This window comes from Macaca fascicularis, chromosome 2 (genome assembly GCF_037993035.2).
Source record: "Macaca fascicularis isolate 582-1 chromosome 2, T2T-MFA8v1.1".
NCBI classification, from domain to species: domain Eukaryota; kingdom Metazoa; phylum Chordata; class Mammalia; order Primates; family Cercopithecidae; genus Macaca; species Macaca fascicularis.
The window spans coordinates 172,425,133-172,450,332 of NC_088376.1; the positions used below are offsets into that span (position 1 = coordinate 172,425,133).

The following is a 25,200-nucleotide window of genomic DNA, read 5'->3' on the forward strand; positions in this document are numbered from 1 at the left end:
AGCTGCTATAACAATACCATAGATTGAGTGGCTTAAACAACATTCCTTTCTCACATTTTGGAGGCTAGGAAATCCAAGATCAGCGTGCTAGCAGATCTAACTTTTAGTGAGGACCCTCTTCCTGATTTGCAGATAGTTATCTTCTCTTTCGTATTCTCACATGGCAGAGAGCACAGAGAGCTAGCTCTCTGACCTCTTAAGGGCACTATTCCTATTCATTAAGAGTCCTACCCTCATGACCTAGTTACCTCCCAAAAGCCCTACCTGCAAATACCATCACCTTGGGAGTTACATTTCAACATATGAATTTTAGGGGGACCCAAACATTCAGTTAACAACCAGGTCTTCTATAATTACATTCTACTTAAGGACTGATTTTAACATTTGTTTTACAAATGAGATGAGAAGTCTTCTTCTCATCAAAGGATTTTCTTGATCACATGATTCCTGATCTCACGGGCTTCAAGAAATGAAGCCATGAACCGCAGCGGCAGGTGTTACAGCTCAATTAGAGAAAGGGGCGGACCCAAAGAGTGAGGCTGCAAGATTTATTAAAGCGAAAGTGAAAGTAAAGCTTCCACGCAGTGGAAGAGGACCCGGAAGGGTTGTTGTTTCTGGCTTGGGTGTCTTATTGTGTCTGGAATTGGTGGGTTCTTGGTCTCACTGACTTCAAGAATGAAGCCGCAGACCCTCGCCATGAGTGTTACAGTTCTCCAAGATGGTGTGTCCGGAATTTGTTCCTTCTGACATTCAGATGTGTCTGGAGCTTCTTCCTTCCCAGGGATTCCTGGTCTTGCTGTCAGGAGTGAAGCTGCAGACCTTCACGGTGAGTGTTACAGCTCTTAAAGGCTGCCGTCTGGAGTTGTTCATTCTTCCTGGTGGGTTTATGGTATTGCTGGCTTCAGGAGTGAAGCTGCAGACCTTCGTGGTGAGTGTTACAGCTCTTAAAGGCAGCGTGGACCCAAAGAGTGATCAGCAACAAGATTTATTATAAAGAGCAAAAGAATAAACCTTCCAGGGCATGGAAATGGACCCGAGTGGGTTACCACTGCCAGTTCGGGCAACCTGCTTTTATTCCCTTATCTGACCCCACCCACATCCTGCTGATTGTTCCATTTTACAGAGAGCTGATTGTTCCATTTTACAGAGAGCTGATTGGACCATTTTGACAGGGTGCTGATTGGTGCATTTATAATCCCTGAGCTAGACAGAGAGTGCTGATTGGTGTGTTTATGATCCCTTAGTTAGACATAAAAATTCCCCAAGTCCCCACCAGACTCAGGAGCCCAGCTGGCCTCATCCAGTGGATCTGGAACCAGGGCTGCAGGGGGAGCTGCCTGCCAGTCCCCAGCGGGGCATGCACTCCTCAGCCCTTGGGCAGTTGATGGGACTGGGTGCCACAGAGCAGCGGGCAGTGCTCCTCAGGGAGGCTTGGGCGGCATAGCAGCCCACCCTGGTGTGGGGCGCTTGGACATGGTGGGCTGCAGGTCCTGAGCCCTGCCCCGCAGGGACGCAGCTGAGGCCTGGCGAGAACTCGAGCATGGTGCCAGTGGGCCAGCACTGCTGAGGGACCCGGCGCACCCTCCGCAGCTGCTGGCCCCGGTGCTGAGCCCCTCACTGCTCTGGGCCGGCAGTGCAGTGAGGCCGCTCCAGTGTGCAGGACCTCCAAGCCCGTGCAAATGCCCGCCAGAACTCCAGCTGGCCCGGGCAGTGCCGGTTCCCGCCCACACCTCTGCCTCCACCTCTGCCTCCACACCTCCACACCTCCCGGCAAGCAGAAGGAGGTGGCTGTGGCCTGGGCCAGCCCAGAGAGAGGCTCCCACACTGTTGTGGCAGGCTGAAGGGCCCCTTAAGTGCCGCCAGAGTGGACACCCAAGGCCGAGGAGGCCCGGAGAGTGAGGCTGCTAGCAGGCTGTCACCTCTCATTATGCTTATATCTCTTTATGACTCCTCCCCTTTTCCTTTTCCTGTCCTATGTGATTAGCTTATTTTCTATGGGCTTGTGGGTTGGAGGGCCTGATTAGTTAAAACCATCAGGCTGCAGCTAGAGCTTAAACTGCCTATATGATTGGTTGAAGTTTAAATCCATTAGCTTGCAGCTATGACTCATTTTAGCTTAGGGGAAAGTCCTCTTGGGGAAGTCCCTATTGACCCAGGAAGTCCAGCCAACTTAGCCACTTAGTCCCTCAGTAGGTTGGTTGGATAATGGAGATTTTTGCACACATATTGAGGTAGTTTGAAGACTCATTGGAAGAATTAGGTATTTATAAATACCTTCCCAATGATATGTTGCAATTTTGGAGTATTGATTTGTCTTAGTCGGCTATGGCTGCTATAACAAAATTTCATTGACTGAGTGGCTTAAACAGCAGACATTTATTTCTCACAGTTCTAGAAGCATGGGAAGTCTGAATTTTGGGCAAGAGCATGGTTGGGCCTGATGAAGGCCCTCTTTCTGGCTTATAGATGACTGCTTTCTTGCTGTATCCTCACATGGCAGAGCCTGGGAGACTGGGGAGGCAGGGAGAACTCTCTTGTGTTTCTTCTTATAAGGGCACTGAACACATTCATGAAGGCTCCACATTGATGACCTCACCTAAATCCCATCACATTGAGGACTAGGACTTCAACATGTGAATGTGAGAAGGCGGGATTCAGTCCACAGCATTTATTACAGAGTCAGATGTGTGTGTGCACACGTGTGTGTATGTCTGGAGATTAGAAAATACATACCTTGAAAGTATTACAGTCCATCTTTTCATATTTATGCTCTGGGTTGGGTTCATCTGCTGGCTAGAAATAGTAATCTGGTGAGGCATTACACCTTTATACTCTATTTGAACAGCTCTGATGGCCTTACTAAATCTCTGAGAGTTGTGGTTTTATCGTAAACTGTGACATGAAATCAAATAGGATCTTTTCATAAAAGTTTGGCAGTGCAATATTTATCATTTGTAAATGTAAACATGTATAGCTAAGCCTTTTCCCTCTTATTCTAAAGCATGTATTAGCATGCTGTCATATCCAAAAAATACAAATCCAGTTTTAAAAGCACTGAAGGTGTTTTGGTTTACAAATGGATTTACACCACCCATTACACAGAAAACATCCCTAAGACTTTCCCTTAAGAATCTCCTTCTCTCCAAATTCCACTCCATTTAACAGCTATCTGAAGCTCAGTTTTTCTTATCTCTCCCTCCCATTCCCCCTCCAGCTGCTCAGTCTTTGGTATGGAAAGCTGAGGTCACAATTTGATAACCTGCAGTCTGAATATAGCCCTCGGGCATCTGGAGTTTTGCCTTCACATAGTGTTGAAAAATTTGAATTGCTTGCCAACCTTTGAAAGTCAGGATATTTCATGTTAAAATCCAGATATCTCAGCATTTCTTCACAAACCAGAAGATCTGGTAACCCTAGACTTTCTTCTCATAAGGCACTTTTTACTCTGGTTCAAAGCAGTTCACAGTTCCCACTAAGCCCCTCCTTAGGCATTCAAATTGGCAGCCTTTGTAGCAAAGCTGCCAGGCTGTATTTTGTTTCTCCTACCTGTGTTCACATCAGTGACCTCACTCAAGCATAACTGATATACTCATGGCCCTCTCTTCCTTATAAGGCTGGAAGCAGGGGAGTCTTAATGGAAGAGTGTAAGTACTAATAAATTAAATGTTTTTATCACAGGAGAACCAACAAAAAGTGCAAGCGCCTGCCCCTTAACAATCTACATGATAGTGGAGGTGTTAGGTGTCAGGCCTCTGCTGTCTCACTCAATGCAGGTCCATGTATTAGTATTACTTAGGCTGTTAGGGAAAGAGCTTCTTGGAAGAGAGAGGGGCACGGTTGATGCTTGGCTGTTTTCTACCTAACTCTGTCAAATATGCTTCCTCATAATGTGACAGTCTATCTCACTCCTGTTTTACTTCTTCATGCCCTTACATGTAGGTAGCATCAAGACCTCAGTTTCCTAGAGAGTCTCTATATGTGAGAATTTTCATATTTTCTCACTACACGTAATGTAATGATTTTCTCTAAAGTTCAGCATATAATTTTTTCTCTACAGGCTAGCGTCTGAGGCATTTTGCCAAAGGCAGTTTTGAGTGGTGACGTTTCCTTAAACAATTTAAGCTGAAACCCAACACTTGATGGCAAGGGAAAAAGAACTAAACAGCTGTAGCTACTTACCTGGGTCATCCATAAGAGAAGCAGGGGAGATGTGGATGTTACAGGTTAGCAAAGAGGAGATAAGAAGATAGTTAGATAGCATAATACAAAATATGCGTGCATATAATTTCAAGCTTTGCAGTCTCAGAGATAATAGCAAAATCAAAACTTTTTAAGGTTTCAAATCTTGTAGATGTTTATTTATCAAGCTTCTGGAAGTTAATCACTTCTGGATTCAGGCTCTGTTTCATTTTACAAAATTTGATCTCCTAGGCAACTATCCTATTACATTCACAATTCCCCACATGCCTAATTTTAAGGTATTTACAAATACAAAATCATCACCTTAAGATAGGTATTTAGATTTTGCAATTTAAATTTATGTCAGATTTATTATAACCAAGTGCTTCTCCCTGAATCATTAATGTTCTTGCTCTATGATCTAAGACATCTTTAATTTTTAAAATTTTCAAAAATTATAGTAAAGCCTGTTTACATAAAATTTACCATTTTAGCTATTTTAAAGTGTATAATTCACTAGTGTTAAGTACATTCACAATGTTATGCAACCAATCTCCAGAATTATTTTTGGGACAATTCTTTACTCCATCAAGGATTTAACATCTTTAAACCATATCATTTTAAATATTATTTTAAATGTAATAATAATAATGCCCTTCATAAAAGGGTTGAATTCTTTAATACCTGCTTCATGATTTAATGTGCTTTTTGAAATATGAAGAAATATTTTGTTGTAAGTTACTGTTTAAAAAAAAAAAAAAAACTTTAGACAGATTAAATTTAGCAGAGTTTTAGCAGAGTTTATCTGAGCAAGGATCCATTCATGCACTGGGCAGCTTTAGGACCAGAAGAGATTCACAGAGCTCTGCCTTAGCAATTTTGGCAGTGGACTTTCATAGGGTGATTATAGAAGCAAAGTGAAGAAATTACTGATGGGCAACAGCTCAGCATTTGGCTTATTTGGGCATTATCGGATGGAAAGTTCCTAGTTAGAGGTTAGCTGGAGGTTTCTGATTGGTTAAGTCTGGTTTTGTTTTACTGTTTACCTTGGAAATCAGTTTGTTTACACAGAAAATCAAAGTGGTAGAGCTCTCTCAGCCTAATGGCTTCTCTATTAACTATGTTAACTGTTTGTAGAAACCTCATATTAGTGAAATATCCTTTTAGCATGATTGATTCCAAATGTAAAAAGTGGTAAGCCGGATGCAGTGGCTCACGCCTGTAATCCCAGCACTTTGGGAGGCCGAGGCAGGCAGATCACGAGGTCAGGAGATCCAGACCATCCTGGCCAACATGGTGAAACCCCATCCCTACTAAAAATACAACAAAAAATTAACCAGGCATGGTGGCAGACGCATGTAGTCCCAGCTACTCGGGATGCTGAGGCAGGAGAATGGCGGGAACTCAGGAGGTGGAGGTTGCAGTGAGTCGAGATTGCACCACTGCACTCCAGCCTGGGCAACAGAGCAAGAGTCCGTCTCAAAAATAAAATAAAATAAAATAAAATAGCGATGAGAACAAAAATCACTAGATACTTTAAAAACCAATGTTTATCATTCCATTTATATCTGTCCATCGATATGGACATCTTTCCATCTTTCCATCGCTATCTGTGCAGCCTCCTTCAGCAAACCATCATTCTCTTTGCATGTGTGACTTCCACAGAATATTGAGAAAACCTGAAATATTGTTTGGAAAACTAGGCATTTGCTAACAATTGGGTCTTTCTTTTATTTTCCTTTCCAGTTACTTTAGCTAAATTTCTTATATTTCTGTCATTCTTTTAATCTATTTAATTCCAGATTTATTTTCCTAGTGATTTATTTTTCTTTCCTTTCTTTCTGATTTTCATATTTTAGTGATAGTGTTTCTTCCTTTCCTTTCTTTTCATTTCCTTTCTTTTCATTCCATTCTCTTCCTTTGCTTTTTCTTCCTCCTCATTCATTCTTCCACTCATTTATTTATATTATTTACTGATTCATTTTACTTATTTCATGTGTGTACAGAAAAATCAACTGCCATGTATGCTGTCCCACTAATTTTCATAAAATGTAACAGGATGCAACCTTGTGGATAGGAAAGGAATTGTGTATAACCAAAGTGTTCCCACCTGCATGGTGTCCACCCAAGAGGCAGCAGGATCCCATCTCTTCCTACCTCTTTTCCTTTCAATAGTCACCTTTCTCAGGTGTACAGTGGTCCACAAAGCAGCCAGCAACTCTGTCCATCCAGGCTCCTGTGACTGTTTTCTGTTTTCTTTCATATATTGCTCCAAGGCTGAACCCCGGTTCTACAGAGCACAATCAATATAAGACTATTGGGTACTGGGCGCTTAGACTTTTAGAGAAGATTGAGGATATTGGGGTAATTACTGCAAAGCCAGAAAAAAACTTCACCTAAAGTTTAGATATACATTTTTTCTGGAAATGTATCAGCCTTTCTCCTTCAGCAGGAATATTTTTTATTATAAGCAATGTTCTCCTAAAGCCTTGGGTTTCCCTGTTGATATTCAGGCTTTATTACATATGGTTGTATGTCAAACCTTTTCTTTCTTTCTTTTCTTTCTTTTCTTTCCTTTCTTTCTTTTCTTCCTTTTCTTTCTTTTCTTTTTTTTCTTTCTCTTTCTTTTCTTTCTCTTTCTTTTCTTCCCTCCCTCCTTCCCTCCCTTTCTTCCTTCCCTCCCGCCCTCCCTCCCTCCTTTTTTTCTTTCCTTTTTCACAAATGTCACTCCATTGCCTAGGCTGGAGTGCAGTGGCACAATCTCGGCTCACTGCAACCTCTGTCGCCCAGGTTCAAGCAATTCTCCTGCCTCAACCTCCAGAGTAGCTGGGGTTACAGGTGCCCGCCACCACACCTGGCTAATTTTTGTATTTTTAGTAGAGATGGGGTTTCACCATGTTGGCCAGGCTGGTCTCAAACTTCTGATCTCAAGTGAAACACCCGCCTTGGCCTCCCAAAGTGCTGGGATTATACGTGTGAGCCACCGCGGCTGGCCTGTATGTTAATATTTCTTTAAAGTCCCAAATTTCCCTAAGCCCATTGGAATTCAGGGCATGTATTAGCAAACATAATAACACTTTCCTACTTTGAACCATAGGGAAACTATGTTCAGAATTTTCTGAGTAAATTTAAACTATGAAATAGTTTAACTCAGCATGCATGACAGAAAAGTTCTACTTCATTTTTATAACTTGAATACATCAATGACATTTTCTGCTCTTCAAGAATGAAACTATTAGTTTTAATAATCAGAATAAAGTTGATTTTTAAAACTTCACCTAGTGACAATGAATGTAGCTATCTCAAAATATAACTCTGGTTCTGTTTTTAGTATTCTAATATAGCTCAATTTTACTTTAAAAATATGTATAGTAACACAGATATCAAACATTATTATTTAAAATTCCAAAAGGTACTATAATTCCATCGCCCTAACAAAGCATTTTTATTTTTTCTTATTCCATCACAAGCAATTTGATGTAGTTTTCTTTAAAGGAAACCTATGATTGTATTCAACTTTTTAAATTATTTGATTATAAATAATTACACAGATGATGCAGCATATACAATTACATAATTACATACAATTAATTTAACAGGCATATAATATTTTATTGAAATATTATTTAGCCATTCCTTTATTGGACATGTAGGTCATTTCCAATATTTTGCTGTTTTAAATAATGCTGAGATAAATATCCTTATCCTGTCATTGAACAAATATTTATTGAATACCTATTATGCCAGACATGATTCTAGGCAATAAAATATAACAGTCAACAGAATAAATAGAAATTCTTGTTCTCATGGATCTTATAGCTGGTGGGAAAGAAACAAGCAATAAATCAATTAAATAAGCAAATTATGTTGTATACTTGAAGATGATAAGTGCATTGGAGAAAAAGCAAGAAAGGGGTTGGGGAATGTAGAGAGTGTGTGATGTCATTTTAATAGTGTGGTCTGGAAGACCTTGAAAAGAAGGTGACATTTGAGCAAAGGCTTTGAGGAGCGAGGGATACATTCTGGGATATCTAGACTGTGGCAAGAACATGCCCGGCATGATTGTATTCCTAGGAAGATAGAAATTCTGTGGGAGTAGAATAGCAGGACATGAGATCAGACAGGTAACTGGGTCCAGATCTTATGTAGCATTGAAGAACTATCTGTAAGGGCTCTGGGTTTCTTTCATGCTAGAAGAGATAGGGGATTATTGGAGAGTTTTGATCAGAGGAATGATGTAGACTGAATTGTTAACAAAATTACTCTGATTGTTGTGTGGATCCTTGTGGGGTAAGAATGAAAACAGTGAGGAACCTGTTGCAATAATTCAGATAGGAGATGGCAGTGGCTTGGACCATAAATGTAGATTTGCTATTTATGAGAAGTGGTCACATATATTTTAAAAGTAGAGCTACCAGGATGTTTGAAATGCCACCATCAATGTCAATATGTACTTTCTAAACATTTGGTGATTATGTGTATATATATAAATTTTTTTCTTTATTGTTTTATTTATTATTTCATATTCTTTTTTATTGTTTTCCTTTTTCAATATATGATTTTAAAAACTATATGATGTTGTAAAATTTACCAGCTAACCAAAACTACATGAAACACTATTGCAATTTTCATACTCCTTGAGTACAATATTCACATATTTGATATTATAATATTTTATTTAAAAGGATATTCCTAGGAGAGGAGAGCCAGAGCCCCAGTGAACCCTACACTAGTTATGGTGGAGGTTCTCCAGTTCCTTAATGCCATTATGCCTGAGATTGATGCTATGGAGGCCTTAATCTCTGTGTTCAAAAGCTCATTATCTGCAATAACCCACTTTGGGTAATCAACCTTGCCCTGCTGCTGAATCCTTTATCTTTCCATATCACTTGAAATTTCACACAATCTTAAAGCTATTATTCATTTACAGTATTCACACATGCCAAATTTCTTTCAGGAGTCAACATGCCCAGTTTGTGTATTAGTTTCCTTGGGCTACCGTAACAAAGTACCACAAACCAGGTGACTTAACAGAAATTTATTCCTTCACACTTTGGGAGGTTAAATGTCTGAAATCAAATTGTCATTTACATTCATGCTTTTTCTGGAGGCTCAGTAAAAGAATCTGTTTTATGCCTTTCTCTTAACTTCTGGTGTTACTGGCAATCTTTGGAGCCTCTTGGCTTGTCGACACATCACTCTAATCTCTTCTTCCATCATCACATGACATTCTCTCTGTGTGTCTTCACATCATATTAATTCTTGGTGTGTCTGTCTCTGATTCTCTTCTTATAAGAGCGTCAGTCATACTGGATTAAGACCCATTCTAATTCATATAACCTCATGTTAACCTGATTATATCTGCAAAGACCCTATTTCTAAGTAAGGTAACATTTTCAGGCACTGGGAGTTCAGCCTAGTTTTGGGGGGCAACACCATTGAGCCTGTAAGAGTTGGTTTGAGAAAAGAAGTGGTTTCCAAAAGAATCAGTCTGGAAAAAAAAAATGTTTTCAGTGTTAATGTTGTGGGTAGACTCTAGCTATAATTTGGGGTGAGATTAGTGATATCTGAAGAAGATAAAAATTCTCACTTTACTGCCTACTCATTTGTCAAGGTCAGCTTAGCTCTGCCTTTCAATTGAAGTCTATGAAGTGACTCTGAGGATCTCTCATACAATAATGCTATTTATAAATGTGTCATAGTCTTTAATCTAATATCCTTCTTACTGTCTCCTAATTGGTTCAAGTGTTTTGATTCTGCTTTCTCCAATAGAACTGCAGTCTTCTGAGGGAAGGCATCTTGGTATTATATTTTTCTGGCATCCTCCTAAAATTTCTATCAAAGTGTTAGAAACATGCAGGATTCCCATAAGCATTTGTTGGTTTAAATTGAAATATTTAGTAGCCAAGCTTGATTGGTTGGTCAGTAAGTTTGGCAGTGAGTTATTTTTTGGCCGGTTATCTAATCATCTTTCAGGTCACAATAGATGTTCCATCTTTTGGAAACTATCTAGACATCAAGAGTAAGGTAAGTATCCCTCTTGTGAGCTCCTATACCATTCTTACACTCTTACTTGTGCTCATCAAAGTTCTGATCATACTGTATCTTAATTTCCTGCTGACTTATCTGTCACCCTTACCACCACTATGGCAGAGACTGTGCCTTATGACTATTGAATTATTGGTGTCCAGAACAGTGGCTGGCCTGTAGTTGGCACTTAATAGGTAATTGTGAAATTAGTTTAATGAATGACTAAACACCAGGCTGAATAATTTTCTCTCCCCTAGCTTCATTTTCCCTATATGTAAAATAAGAGTGGAAAGACTGTGATGCTTTAATAAAGCCTGCCTACAATTCGACTGAAGTTAGGTAAACCTGGACATGGTTAGACAGCTGTACCAATATATGTGACCTTCTTCCTATGGGGCTTAGAGAACTGTAATTAGGCTATTGGTTTCTGCTGTGGTTCTGGTCAGGTTGGCAGAGGGCTCTACCCTGGAGCAATTTCTATGCCAGTTCTGAGGAGGAATCCAGCTGACATTGTTAAAGTTCAAGTGCATAAAATGCCGGGCCTGACAAGACAAAAAGATATGCTGCTGGTAACAAATAAACAGGAGCCAAGAGGCACAATAGTCAACTTCCATCAATTTATTTCCATCTGTTCATATCCACTTAACAACCCTGAGTTTATTTAGAGACAATTATCCATGGCAACAAACTACATCAGTCCCTCTGAGGAGTTTGTAATTTTTCATAAAAAGACTCAATGAAAATTCAAAACCAAGTGATATCACAGTATAATTCCCAAACTAGCTATTGTTAATTATAAAATAAAATTAAACCTGCTAAAGGGAAAGCAACATAATGCACACCACTCTTTATAGTGGTATTAAGAGGAAAAAGTGTAATTTTCAGAAAGAAACACTCATGTAGAAGATTATGGATGAAACAAACAAACCATACTTGGCTACTGCTTTGGAAATCCTAAATTTCTTTGCCTTGTCTGAGCAAAGCCAGTATTCATTACTATCAGTCATATGAACAAATAAAAATATTGACTTTCCTCCCCGTCGGTGCTTTAGAAAAAAATGTCCATAGACTTTTAAAGTGTGAATTTAGTTGTTTTCTTCTATTTAAAGTATTTCACCAACTAATTAGCAGGGTAAGAATGTAGTTCACCTATAAATTTAAGTTTTGAAAATAATCCAGTTTGAAGGTTGAAATTTCCTATTATGCTGGACATTTAAATTTGGATATTTAGCATTATTTAAACTCTATGTACCTGCCAAATTAACCATCTTCCCTCCTTCTTGGTTTCTTGTTTTACCTTAACTATTTCTGCAGACAGTATCACCAGTCTTCTGGATCTTGACTAGAAACTTTGAAGTCATTGTTATTTCCATCTTTTCTTTTGAATATTAATGGTAATTAGCATTATTTGTATTATTAATCCAGAAGACAGCCGAGAGTGGTGGCTCACTCCTGTAATCCTAGCACTTTGGGAGGCCGAGGCTGGTGAATCACGAGGTCAGGAGATTGAGACCATCCTGGCTAACATGGTGAAACCCCATCTTAACTAAAAATACAAAAAATTAGCCGGGCGTGGTGGTAGGCACCTGTAGTCCCAGCTACCAGGGAGGCTGAGGCAGGAGAATGGCGTGAACCTGGGAGGTGGAGCTTGCAGTGAGCCAAGATTGTGGCACTGCACTCCAGCCTGGGAGACAGAGCAAGACTCTGTCTCAAAAAAAAAAAAAAAGAAGACGTAACTCTTTAAAAATGTGTTCCTCACTATGTTTCTAGCACTCATTCCACTCTTTTCACTGTAATGGTGACCACTGTCATTTGTGCTTTTCTCATCTCATACATTAATTATGATAGCCTCTTAATCTCTTTCACTCACTTTACCTTATTACTGATTAATCTTCCTAAAAATATTGGTTAATACTCTAAGCAGTTTGCTAACAATGTTTCTCTAATCAGTTTTTCTACTTCTTTCCATTGTAAATTATTTTAAAATTTTATTTTCTAGTTGTTTCTATAACTCAGAATATTTATATCTTATGGGGATAGTCTAGATTAAGAAATCAACTATATTATTTTATCTTCTCTGAGGATACTTCATTTTTTAATCAATTTTGATTTCTCATTTGCCCTATAAACTCCAGAGTATTGATATAATGCCATTAAAATATTGATTGATTAACTGTTGCTAAACAAAATATTAATCAGGGCCAACCATTGTGGCTTCCACATGTAATCCCAGAACTTTGGGAGTCTGAGGCAAGGGGATTGCTTGAGCCCAGGAATTTGAGACCAGCCTAGACAACATAGTGAAACACTGTCTCTACAAAAGAATTTTAAAATTAACCGGGCATGGTTGTGTATGCCTGTAGTTCCAGCTACTTGGGAGGCTGAGGTGGGAGGATTGCTTGATCAAGGCCAGGAGGTCGAGGCTGCAGTGAGCTGTGATTGTGCCACTGCACTCCAGCTTGGGCAACAGAGTGAGACCCTGTCTCTCAAAACAAAAGAAAACCAAACCAAATCAAACGAAAAACATAAACAAACAAAAAACACAGTAACCAAATTTTGGAGTTTTGAGGCAAGGAGTCTCCTGTAAAACAATATAAATTTTTTCTTTTTCTTTTTTTCTTTTTTTTTTTTTTTGGGACGGAGTTTCACTCTTGTTGCCCAGGCTGGAGTGCAGTGGTGATATCTCAAGTCACTGCAACCTCCGCCTCCCGAGTTCAAGCAATTCTACTGCCTCAGTCTCCCGAGTAGTTGGGATTACAGGCATGCACCACCACACCCGGCTAGTTTTGTATTCTTATAGAGACGGGGTTTCTCCATGTTGGCCAGGATGGTCTCAAACTCCTGACCTCAGATCCGCCCACCTTGGCCTCCCAAAGTGCTGGGATTACTAGCATGAGCCATTCTGCCTGGCTGCAATATAAATATTTAAGTGCTGAGAAGGCAATCACTTCAAAGGAGTGAAAAATGAAGAGGTGGACCTATATATAGTTTATATACCTAGTCAATTGAAACTGAACACTGTTGATTTGACAGATATATTACTGTCACAACAGTGAAGAGGCATAAATGGTTTTAAGTCATGAAATTATTGTAGTTAGTATGTATTTTCCACATTGGAATTACATTTTATGCTATTTTCCCTGATACCATATACAGTCAATTCACCAAGTAATGCACATTAAATACCTACTGCATCCCAGGTAATGTGCTGGATATAACGTAAGTTAATTTTTTATCTGTGTTCACAGTGTTTACACAGACATATGCACAGCATGTATCTAAATGTATAGTATACTTACATCAGAACAAGCCTTGTATATAAGGCAAAGTTCCGATAAATACTGAGATCACTGTAAACGTTTTTACAGTGTTTAATTTTCAGCAAGAAACAAGAAACAAGAAATTTAACTCTTGGAACTGATTAAGCAGGTGCTAGAATCTCTGGGAAGCCAAATAGCTAGTGAGGCAATCGAGCAATCAGGATCAGCAGGAAGTCCCTATCACCTGACTAGATAGACAGACAGGAGGTTCCACAGGAGCTGGACCACAGTCCGTTTGTCCAGCAGGAGCTGTTGTCATGGAGGAAACATAGCCATCGCTGAAGACACTACAGGAAATAGAGAAGAGGGAGAAGTACCTCAGCTTACTTCCTCATCCTATCCTCCAATCACCTGCCACTGCCTTCTTATTAGCCAAATCTATCCAGAGGCCCAGAGGCAGAAGATCCTAGGAAATATCATTTCTTGTGGGACAAAAACAGACAGGGGAAATGGGGAATGCACTAAGTTGGAGACTGATAGGAAACCCTTTGTCAGGTGATGCTATATAACTAAGACAGGAAGACTTCTAGATGTATTTGCCCACTCTGGACACTAAAATCCTAATACATTTATCACTGGCATCCATTTACTTCAGTTTCTTCTTTTCAATTTCTGAAAAGTTATTTTAGTTTGGGTTTTCCAAAAGACCACATAAAGATGAGAATTAACACCCATTTTATAGAATTAACTATGTACCATTTATTAAACTGTAGGATAAGCAGGTATATATACACAACCACTTTCATATCCTAAACTATAATTATTTATATAATTCTATTACTATCTTAAGGACTCCTACATATGATAAACCACCCCTATAAGTATTTGTGAAACCCTTAGGTGTGTGTGGCTATGAGAAAAATGTGTAGCCTATCTATACAGAACCTTAACCCTTAAGAAAATAAACTGTGCCTGGTTTGTGTGCACGTGTGTGTGTGTGTGTGTGTGTGTGTGTGTGTGTGAGAGAGAGAGAGAGAGAGAGACAGATAGACAGGCACACAGAGAGAGAGAGAGATGGAGAGAGAGAAACCAGGAATTAAAACCACATGTTTGTTGAATGAATGAACAATCTAGAAAGCAAAGGAGTAAAAATCAAGGTTGGGAAGGGGCTGGAATGAAGGGTGAGCTTTTATTTGGGAAGAATATGTACCAGTTCCAAAACACTGTAGCTGATGGTATCTTCCTTTCCACCAGCTACCAGGAATAGTACATTAGCAGTCACAGCCTATTTTACTCAAACCATCATCTCCCCAAAAGGAGAGAAGAAATTAGACACTGGATCAATGTTTACTGTTACCTTAAGCACTGTACGCTGTACTGTATTCTTTGTCATCTTTGATGCTTCTTAACAAATTTCTGAAACAGAATGATTAAGCCCAATTGGCAGATAAGAAAATTGATACTAGGAAAAATAAAGAAATGTACTGAAGGTTACATAGCAAGTAACTGGCTGGTTCAGCTTTACAATCCAGGCATGTAGAGCTGAAAAGAAAATGTATAGTCTCCTGATTTCAGCTCAGGTTGCGTGAAATAACTAAAGCCAGTTAGAAAGCTCTGCTTCATATAGCAGATTTATAGCTCTGTTGTCTACATGGTTGCCCTAAACTGTTCTCAAATGTTTAAAATGTTTAATAGGAGGGAAATTTATATTTCAAAATTAAAAAGAGTCTTATAAAGCATATTGGACTGTGAGTGGATAAGCATTACTGAGAATGGTTTTAAATCAATGTACCAATGACTGCTTCCAGCTTTAAATAATAGGGTTATTGTGCAGAGGGGCTAAATGCATCATAAATTAGGACAGGTTAGACCACCCAATAGAGAAAAGTGTATTGGAAACAGTGGTGCTGTGAGCTGTAATCAGATTTCACAAACTTTGCAATTTTTTCTTAGTCATTTCTTCTAGTCTTCAGCTGTTGATAGGAAAAGTGTATTAGTCCATTCTTATGCTGCTATGAAGAAAGAATACATGAGACTGGGTAATTTATCAAGGATAGAGGTTTAATTGACTCACAGTTCCACGTGGCTGGGGAAGCCTCAGGAAACTTGCACTCATGGTGGAAGGCACCTCTTCACAGGGCAGCAGGAGAGACAATGAGTGCAAGCAGGGGAAATGCCAAACACGTATAAAACCATTGGATCTCATCAGACTCACTTATTATCATGACAACAGCATGGGGGAAACCACCACCATGATTCAATTACCTCCACCTGGTCCCGTCCTTGACACATGGAGATTATTACAATTCAAGGTGAGGTTTGGTTGGCAAACCATATCAAAAAGCAAAGCTGGGACTCTGCTACTTTGTGGAGGGGTGGCTGCACAATTCTCCAATCAGATCACCTCATCTTTGTTGCTTATATTAGATTTCTAGTAGAAATTTGTTTGTGAAAGGGTCCTGCTGCTAAACAAAAATGTTTAAATACCACGAATCTAGAACATTATTGATGGTTGTAGAAAAACAACTGAAATGGGAGTTGGGGGACTTAGGTTCTTATTCTAGCTCTGTTTCCTAGAGTGTGAGAAAATTATTTAACCTCCTGTATCTTTCACTTCTTTATGTCAGTCGAATCAGAATCTAAGCATCTTATTAATTAGAGTCCTACCAGCTTCTGTGTTCTGTGTTATATGCGTGGGGAGATGCATTGTGCAGCATAAATGGATGACTTTTTATTGTTATCTCTTAAGGGATTTTTAATTTTTTGGCACCGGTAATATTAGAGGATGATTAAGCATGATGTTCTAGCTAAAGGTTAGCAGCATTTTGAGGTGTGGCTGTGAAATGGTATAAGCACAAGTTAGTTCTAATTGCTTTATATACCAGTGAGTGAGCACGAAGGTGTCTGACAAACTGACAGTACTTCTCTTTTCTACAGCTTATAGAGAGGACCATGGACCTTATTAAAATCATCTAGAGCTAAGATACTACTGTCAGGCTCCTTTTGTAGAAAACCACATAATTTATTTATCTCCTGAACCATCTTGAAGTCTGGGACCTGGGATAATTACTCCTGCATAATCCATAGTGGAGGAGAGATTTTCAGGGTTGGGACCAAGGGAGCCCGGACCCTGTTGCCGGTTGGTGCTGTGATCCATCAAACCCACCGAACAGATGCCCATGTCTACATTCATATGCTAAACTTGACAGAGGCATATCTAGCTATGCTCTTGAAGACACTATTTTACTCTAAGAATTTTATTCAGTGTGAGGTCTTTTGGAAGGGATTTGCATAAATCTTAGTGGAATTTTTTTTCAGGAGCTACGCTTATGACAGAAAATTAAACAAGTCTTGCAGATATGCAAATCTAATTATTTTCCACCTGTTTCCTTTTTTTTTTTTTTTTTTTTATTGACAAAGGTACCCAGGAAGCCTGCAATAAGAAGCAAGTCTAGAATGTGAGTTCTGGAATGTAGGGGACTTATTTGCCAGTCTGGGATACAGAGCACATAAAAAAGCTTTAAAATGAAGAATGGGCTCTGGCTTCAAAGGATCATGTTAGCAGGTGTTTGTAATTTGGAAGCTCTGAGTTTGGGGAAAGAAACACAAGATGTAATCTAGTTTATTGATTGGTTTCTAAACCCTTCACAACAGAGTAGTAGTAAGGAAGAGTCACAAATATTTGATTATTTGTAGTTTACTACTACTCCAGTTATTCAACAAATATTTATTGAGTTAGTATTGTGTGCCAGACATTGTTCTAGGATCTGAGGACATTGTGTGAACATGACCTTTGGACAATGTTTTGACACTTATGGATATTATTTTCTTGTGGGGAAAAGGGAAACAAATAAATACTTCATAACAAGCTACAGATGTCAGGTGCTAATAATGCTCCGAAAAAGGGAAAAAAAAAGAGCAGGGCAAGATGGTAGAGCAAAAGAGTTGAAGGCTAACATTATGCAGACTGGCATTAGGAGTTCTGAGTGAAGAGATGACATCTAGGCAGAGATCTGACAAGATGGGAAAACAATAATATGGATAATGGGGAAATAATCATTATATTTTTTACTACTTTTTTGTTAAAATTGTGTGATCTTATCTTTCTATTTTATTCACCTAAAATATCCCCTTCCTGCTCAAATTTTAGCAGTTAAGGACTCAGTTCATAATGTACCTTGGTTCTAGACAGTCTTCAGTAAAATTCTCTTTTTGAATGTGCTTTCCTTTCATGAGCCTAAAAATATCCTTCTAGATTTTTGCTGTGCAATTAATTTTGTCTTTTTCCTGGGGAAAAAATTAATAAATGTGACAATAAAGTGTACTGCATAAGGCTTTCTACAGCTTTTATCAGAAACAAAATATTACAATAAGTAATCCTAGTAAAATTTTGGGGAGAAGTTTCTTTGTACAGAAACTTTTCTTAGATTTGTTAATACTTACATCCTTAAGATTAGATGAAGTCTAACCCACTGGAACTTTCTCAAATGAGGTTACAAATTTAAAAAGCACTTTTATTGAGGTATAATTAACACAAAATGAACTGTATATACTAAAGATATGCGCTTTGATAATATGTGACATATATATATATATACACATATATATGTGTGTATATATCTCTCTCTCTCCACAAACTCCCCACCACAATATCAAGATAGTGAACATATTTATCACCTGAAAAAGTGTTCTTATGTTCCTTTTTAATCAGTACGATCTATTCTTCCTATCCCCTACCTTCAGGCATCAGTGGATCTCCCATCTCTCACCAGAGATTAGTCTGCATTTTTTAGAATTTTATAGAAACTGCTTCTCTCACTCAGCATAATTATTGTTGAGATTCATCTATGTTATTACATGTATAAATAGTCCATTCTTTTTATTGCTTATTGGTTCCTTGTACCAATTTACAAGTTTGTTTATTTGTTCACTCAAGATAGATATTTGGGTTGTCTCTAGTTTGTGTAAATTACAAATACATTTTTGTAAATTACAACTACAATAGCAAATATGCAAATGCTATAACATCAGCGTAAGTTTTTGTGTGGGTAGACATACTTTCATTTCTCTTGGATTAATACCTAGGAATGAGATGGCTGAGCATATTCTAAGGGTATATCTGACTTCTTAAGATACTCTCAAACTGTTTTCCAAAGTAGTTGAACTACTTTTACATTCCTACCAGCAATGTATGATACTTTGTTCTTCCACAAACTTGTTAACACTTGGAATCGTCAGATTTTTAATTTTAGTCATTCCACTAGGTGTATAGTAGTATCTCATTATTTTTTTAACTTGTATTTACTTAAGGACAACTGATGAATATTTTGTGTGTGTGCATATTTGCCATTCATATATCTTCTTTGGCAAAGTGTCTCTTCAAACCTTTGGTTTGTTTTTTACTGAGTCTTTTACTATTGAGTTTGGAGCTTTCTTTGTTATTCTGGAAACAAGTCCTTTACCAAATATATGATTTGCAAGATTTTCTCCAAATTTGTGACTTATGCTTCCATTCTGTTAACAGTGCCTTTCAGAAAATAGAAGTTTTACATTTTGATAAAGCCCAAATTATCTATAGTTCTGCTATGGATGATGCATTTGGTGTTATTTCTAAGAAATTCAAGCCTAGTACAAGCTCAGAAAGATTTTCTTCTGTGTTTTCTTTTCAGTTTTAGGTTTATAACCATTTTGAGTTTAAAAAATATATAGTGTGATGGATATAGCGTTAAAGTTTTTTGGTTGTTTGTTTGTTTTGCTTATTTGTTTTTATTTTGGCATACGCATCTCCAATTATCCAAGCAACATTTGTTAAAAGGCTATTCTCTCTCTACTGAATTGCCCTTGCCCCTTGTTAAATTTTATAGTATGTGGGTCTATTTTTGGACTGTATTGTGTTCCACATATTTGTCTATTCAAATTATTTGCCCATTTTGAATCACCTTGTTTTTTCTGTTATTGAGTTTTAGGAGTTGTGTGTATTATTAATCCCTCATCAGAAATATAATTTGGAAATTTTTTTCCTATGCCATGGGTGATCTTTTTACTCTCTTGATAGTGTTTTTGATGCGCAAACCTATATGTAAGAGTTTATTTCTGAACTTTCCATTCTATTCCATTTGTCTAAATGTCTGACTTTATGCTACTACCATACTCCTTTGATTATTCTAGTTTTCTGGTATGTTTTAAAATCAAGAAGTGTGAGTCTTCTAGGCTGTTCTTTTTAAAGACAGTTTTGGCCATTCAGGAGTCCTTTGACATGTTATACAAATTTTAGGATGGGGTTTTCTATTTCTGCAAATGTGGTCATTTGGGATATTGATAGGGATTACACTGAATCTATGAGTCATTTTGAGTAATATTGACATTTTCACATTTTAAGCTATCAAATCCATAAACATGGCATGAATTTCCAATCGTGTATGTCTTCTTTAATTTCTTTCAGCAATGTTTTGTAATTTTATTGTTACTGTCTTTTATTCCTTACATTAATTTATACATATTTTGTTCTTTTTTATATTATCATAAATAGAATTATTTTATAATTTCCATTTTTATTTTTCATTTTTAATGCATAGAAATGCAACTGAATTTTGTGTGTTGACTTTGTATTTTGCTATTTTCTGAATTCATTTATCAGTTTTAAGCATTTTTTGTAGAATCATTTGAATTTTCTACATAAAACATGACATCTGTGAAAAGAGATAATTTTACTTCTTTCTCTTTTACTTGGATGCCTTTGTAAATTTAATTTTTTGCCTTTCTGATCCGGCTAGAGTGTCCAGTACCATGCAGAATAGAAGTAGTAAAAGTAGGCATGCTTGCCTTATTGTTGACCTTAGATGAAAAGCTTTAAATCTTATACCATTGAGTATGATGTTCACTAACTTTTTTCACATACAGCTTTTATTACATTGAGGTAGTTTCCTTTCATTCCTAGTTCATTGAGTACTTTTATAATGAAAGAGTGTTAAATTTTTTAAGTGTTTTTTTCTGCATCAAATGAGATAATCATGTGTTTTTTTCTCCTTCCCCATTGTGTTAATGTGGTGTATGACATTGATTTCTTTTTGTATGTTGAATCATTCTTGCATTCCATTCTTGCACTTGGTCATGCTGCAATCTTTTAAACATACTGTTACATTCAATATGTTATTACTCATTAAGAATTTTTGTATCAGTGGTCTTCAGGGACATTTGTAGTTTTCTTGCAGTGTCTTTGTCTGTAGTTGGTATCAGGGTAATATTGACCTCATAGAACGAGTTAGGAAGTGTTACTTTATCTTCAATTTTTTGAGAGAAGTTTGAGACAGATCAATGTTAGTTCTTTAAATGTTTGGTAGAATTCACCAGTGAAGCCACTAGCTGCATGGCTTTTCTTTTTTTGGAGGTTTTAAATGACTGATTCTATTTCCTTACTAGCTATAGGTCTATTCAGATTTTCTGTTTCTTCATGAGTTAGTCTTGGTAGATTTTTGCATTTCTAGAAATTTGTCCATTTTATCTACATTATCCAATACATTGGTGTATAATTGTTCATAGTATTCACTTATAATCTTTTTATTTAGGTAGAATTGGTAATAATGTTTCCACTTTCATTTCTAATTTTGTAGTTGGTGTCTTCTCTCTTTTAAAACTTTTATTTTTAAATAATAGAGAGGGAGTCTTACTATGTTGCCCAGGCTGGTCTTGAACTCCTGAGTTCAAGTGATCCTCCTGCCTCAGCCTCCCAAAGTGCTAGGATTACAGGCATCAGCCTCCATGTCTGGCCAAGTCTTCTCTCTCTCTTTTTTTACTTTGTCCATCTAGTTAAAGATTTTTCAATTTTGTTGATCTTTCTAAAAGATCAACTTTTAGTATTATTTATTTTCTTGAATGGTTTTCTATTTGTATTTTGTTAATCTCTGCTCTAATTTTTATTACTTCCTTTATTTCTGCTAGCTCTGGGTTTACTTTGTCCTTCTTTTTTATCTAATTCTTTAAGTTGTAAATTTAAGATGTTGATTACAGACCTTTTTTAAAACGTAAGCCTTTATAGCTATAAATTTCTTTCTTATCACTGCTTTCTCTGTGTCTCATAAGTTTTCGTACATTGTTTTCATTTTTATTAATTTTTAAGTATTTTCTAATTATTCTTGTGATTTCTTCCTTCATCCATTGCTTGTTTCCATGTTGTTTAATTTTTACCCCATCGTGGTTGGAGAAGATACTTCATAAGACATCTATATTTTAAAATATATTGATACTTTATTTGTGGCCTATCATATGGTCTACCCTGAAAAGTATCCCATGTATACTTGAGGAGAATATGTATGTTATTGTTGTTAGATAGTGTTGTTGTTCTGTATATGCCTGTTAAGTCAGGTTGGTTTAATGTGTTGTTTAAGTCCTGTATTTCTTTCCTTACCTTCTGTCTGGTTGTTCTATCCATTGCTGAGAGTGTAGTGTTGTAAGTCTGTAACTCAAAATGGATAAAAACGTAAATGTAAGACTTGAAATTGTAAAACAATTAGAAGAAAACATAGGGGAAAAGCTCTGTGGCATTGATACGGACAGTGGTTTTTGTGGATGTGACCCCAAAAGTACATGCAAGAAACGCAAAGTTAGATAAATGGGATTATAGAACTTAAAAGCTTCTCCACAGCAAATAAAATGATTGAAGGAATAAAAAGATGACCCACAGATTGGGAGAAAATATCTGCAAACCGTATATTTGATAAGGGGTTAATATCCAAACTGCGTAAGGAACTCAAACAACTGAGCAGCAAGAAAAGGAAGAACTTGATTAAAAAATGGCTAAGTACCTAAAGAGACATTTCTGAAAAGAGCACACACAAATGGTCAATATGTAGTTGAAGAAAATGCTCAACATCACTAAACATTAGGGAAAAACAACTTAAAACCACATTGAGATATCACCTCACATCTGTTAGAATAGCTATTATGAAAAAAACAAAAGATGAGTGTTGAAGAGGATATAGAATAAAAGGAATCCTTGTATATTTTTTGATATTAATGTAAATTGGTATAGCCACAATGGCAAATTGTATAGACTTTCCTTAAAAAACTAAAAATACCACTGCTATATTACCCAGAAATCTCACTTCTGAGTATATAGCCAAAAGATTTGAAATAAGTCTGTCAAAGAGATATCTGCTCTCCCATGTTCATTGAAGCATTATTCACAATAGCTAAGATATGGAATCAACCTGGGTTCCTCAAAGAATGAATGGATTAAAAGAATATCTATATATATTCAAAGGAATTTATTCAGCCTTAAAAAAAGAAGAAAATTCTTTCATTTGCAATCACATGAATGAACCTGAAGGATATTATGTTAAGTGAATAAGCCCAGCACAGAAAGACAATGCCACATGATCTCACAGTTATGTAGAATCTAATATAGTCAATCTTGTAACAGTACAGAGTTAAATGATTGTTACACTTGGCTCCTGGTGGTGAGGAGAATGGGGAGATGTTGGTCAAAGTGTATAAAGTTTCTGTTACATAGAAGAATAATTTTTTGAGATCTATTGCACACATCATGCATAGTGTATTGTATATTTTGAAATTGCTAAGGGAGTACATTTCAAACATTCTCACCCTAAAAAATGGTGTGTGAGGTGATGAATATGTTAACTGACTTGACTCAATCATTTTGCATTATATACAGATAATATCACATCTTATACTATAAATATATGCAATTATAACTTGTTAATAAAAAATAAAAATATAATGTTCTTTGTTATCTCTTGTAACTTTTTAGGATTTAAAGTATATTTTGTCTGGTATTAGCATAGCTATCACCTGCTGTCTTTTGGTTGCTATTTGCATGGGACATCTTCATTATTTCACTTTCTATCCGTGCCTTTGTGTTTAAAGTGAGTCTTCATAAATAACCTTATGTTAAAACATGTTTTTTTAAGAAGTTTATTCTTCCAATCTGTCTTTTGATTGGTGAGTTTAATCTATTTACATATAAAATACTGATATGAGGGACTTATTCCTGTCATTGTGCTATTTGTTTTTCAGATGCTTTATAGTTTTTGTCCCTCATTTACTGCATCAGTCTCTTCTTTTGTGTTTAGTTTATTTTTTGAAGTAAAATGGTTTAATTTCTTGCCCATATTCTTCTGTGTATATTCCATTGCTATTCCATAAAGAATGTGTTAAACATCCTAAAGTTGTAACACAAATTTCAACTAATGCCAGCTTAACTTTAATAAAATATAAAATCGGCCGGGCGCGGTGGCTCAAGCCTGTAATCCCAGCACTTTGGGAGGCCGAGACGGGCGGATCACGAGGTCAGGAGATCGAGACCATCCTGGTTAACATGGTGAAACCCCGTCTCTACTAAAAAAAAAATACAAAAAACTAGCCGGGCGAGGTGGCGGACGCCTGTAGTCCCAGCTACTCGGGAGGCTGAGGCAGGAGAATGGCGTGAACCCGGGAGGCGGAGCTTGCAGTGAGCTGAGATCTGGCCACTGCACTCCAGCCTGGGTGACAGTGCGAGACTCCGTCTCAAAAAAAAAAAAAAAAAAAAAAAAAAAAAAAAAAAATATATATATATATATATATATATATATATATATATATATATATATATATATAAAATCTCTACTACTTTACTGATCTGTCTCCACCCCTTTCTGTTATTGATGCTGGAAAATTATAATTTTATACATTGTATGCCCTAAAATTTAAAGTAACAATTTTCACATACATTAGAGTCCTCAATTTCGTCAAAAGCAATATGTAGGTATAAACCAAGATTATAATACTAGATTTTAGACTAATAAGTATACATATTTATATATATTATATATATTAGTTTCTTAAATCATGTAGAAAACAAAAAGTAGAATTGCTAACAGTTGTTAGAAGAATACTAGCTTTTATAATTATATTTATCTTTATTGAGATATTTGTTTCCTCATATGACTTTGAGCTACTGTCTAGTGCTCTTTCATTTCACCCTGCAGAATGCCCTTGAGCATTTCTTGCAGTGCAGGCCTATTGCTAATGAACCCCCTTAGTTTTTATCTGAGAATGTCTTAATTTCTCTCTCATTCTTGAAGGACCGTTTTGCTGGAGATAGGATCCTTGCTTGGCAGACTTTATTTTTTTCTTTTACCACTTTGAATACATCAGCCCACTGCCTTCTGGTATGCAAAGTTTCTGATGAAAAATCTGCTGATAATTTTATTGTTGATCCCTTTTCTATCGTGAGTTGCTTCTCTCTTGCTGCTTTCATGATTTTCTCTTTATGTTTGAGTTTTGAAAGTATTATTATAATCTGTTCCAGTCAATCTCTTTGAGTTCATATTACTTGAAATTTGTTGAGCTTCTTAGATTTCTGTATTAATACCTTTTATCAAATTTGGAAAGTTTTCAGCCATAATTAATTTAAATATTTTATTTTCTCCTTTCTTTCTTTCTTCTCTTTTTGGGACTCAGCAATGTATATGTGGGCCCACTTGATGGTTGTCCTACAGGTCCCTTAGGCTCTGACCACTTCTCTTTAATCTTTTATCTTTTGCTTCCTTAGACACTATAATTTCCATGGTCTTATGTGTGAATTTGCAATTTTTTTTTTTTTTTTTCTGCCTGCTCGCATCTGCCTTTGAATCCTTGTGTGTATTTTTCATTTTGGTTATTCTGTATTTAACTTCTGGACTTTACTTTTGGTTTCTTTTTTAGGGTTCCTGTCTCTGTGCTGATAGTTCTATTT

The 25,200-nt window shown here is 36.9% G+C and overlaps 1 long non-coding RNA gene across 3 annotated transcripts in view; it reads left to right on the forward strand.

The window, feature by feature from the left end:
• Positions 1–575: 575 nt before the first annotated feature.
• Positions 576–25,200, forward strand: part of LOC102128784 (uncharacterized) — a 530,667-nt gene continuing 506,042 nt past the window's right edge. For all 3 annotated transcript variants that reach the window (XR_012431830.1, XR_010584663.2, XR_010584664.1), the window contains exon 1: positions 576–826. This is a non-coding gene — a long non-coding RNA (uncharacterized lncRNA). The remainder of the gene's footprint in view (positions 827–25,200) is intronic.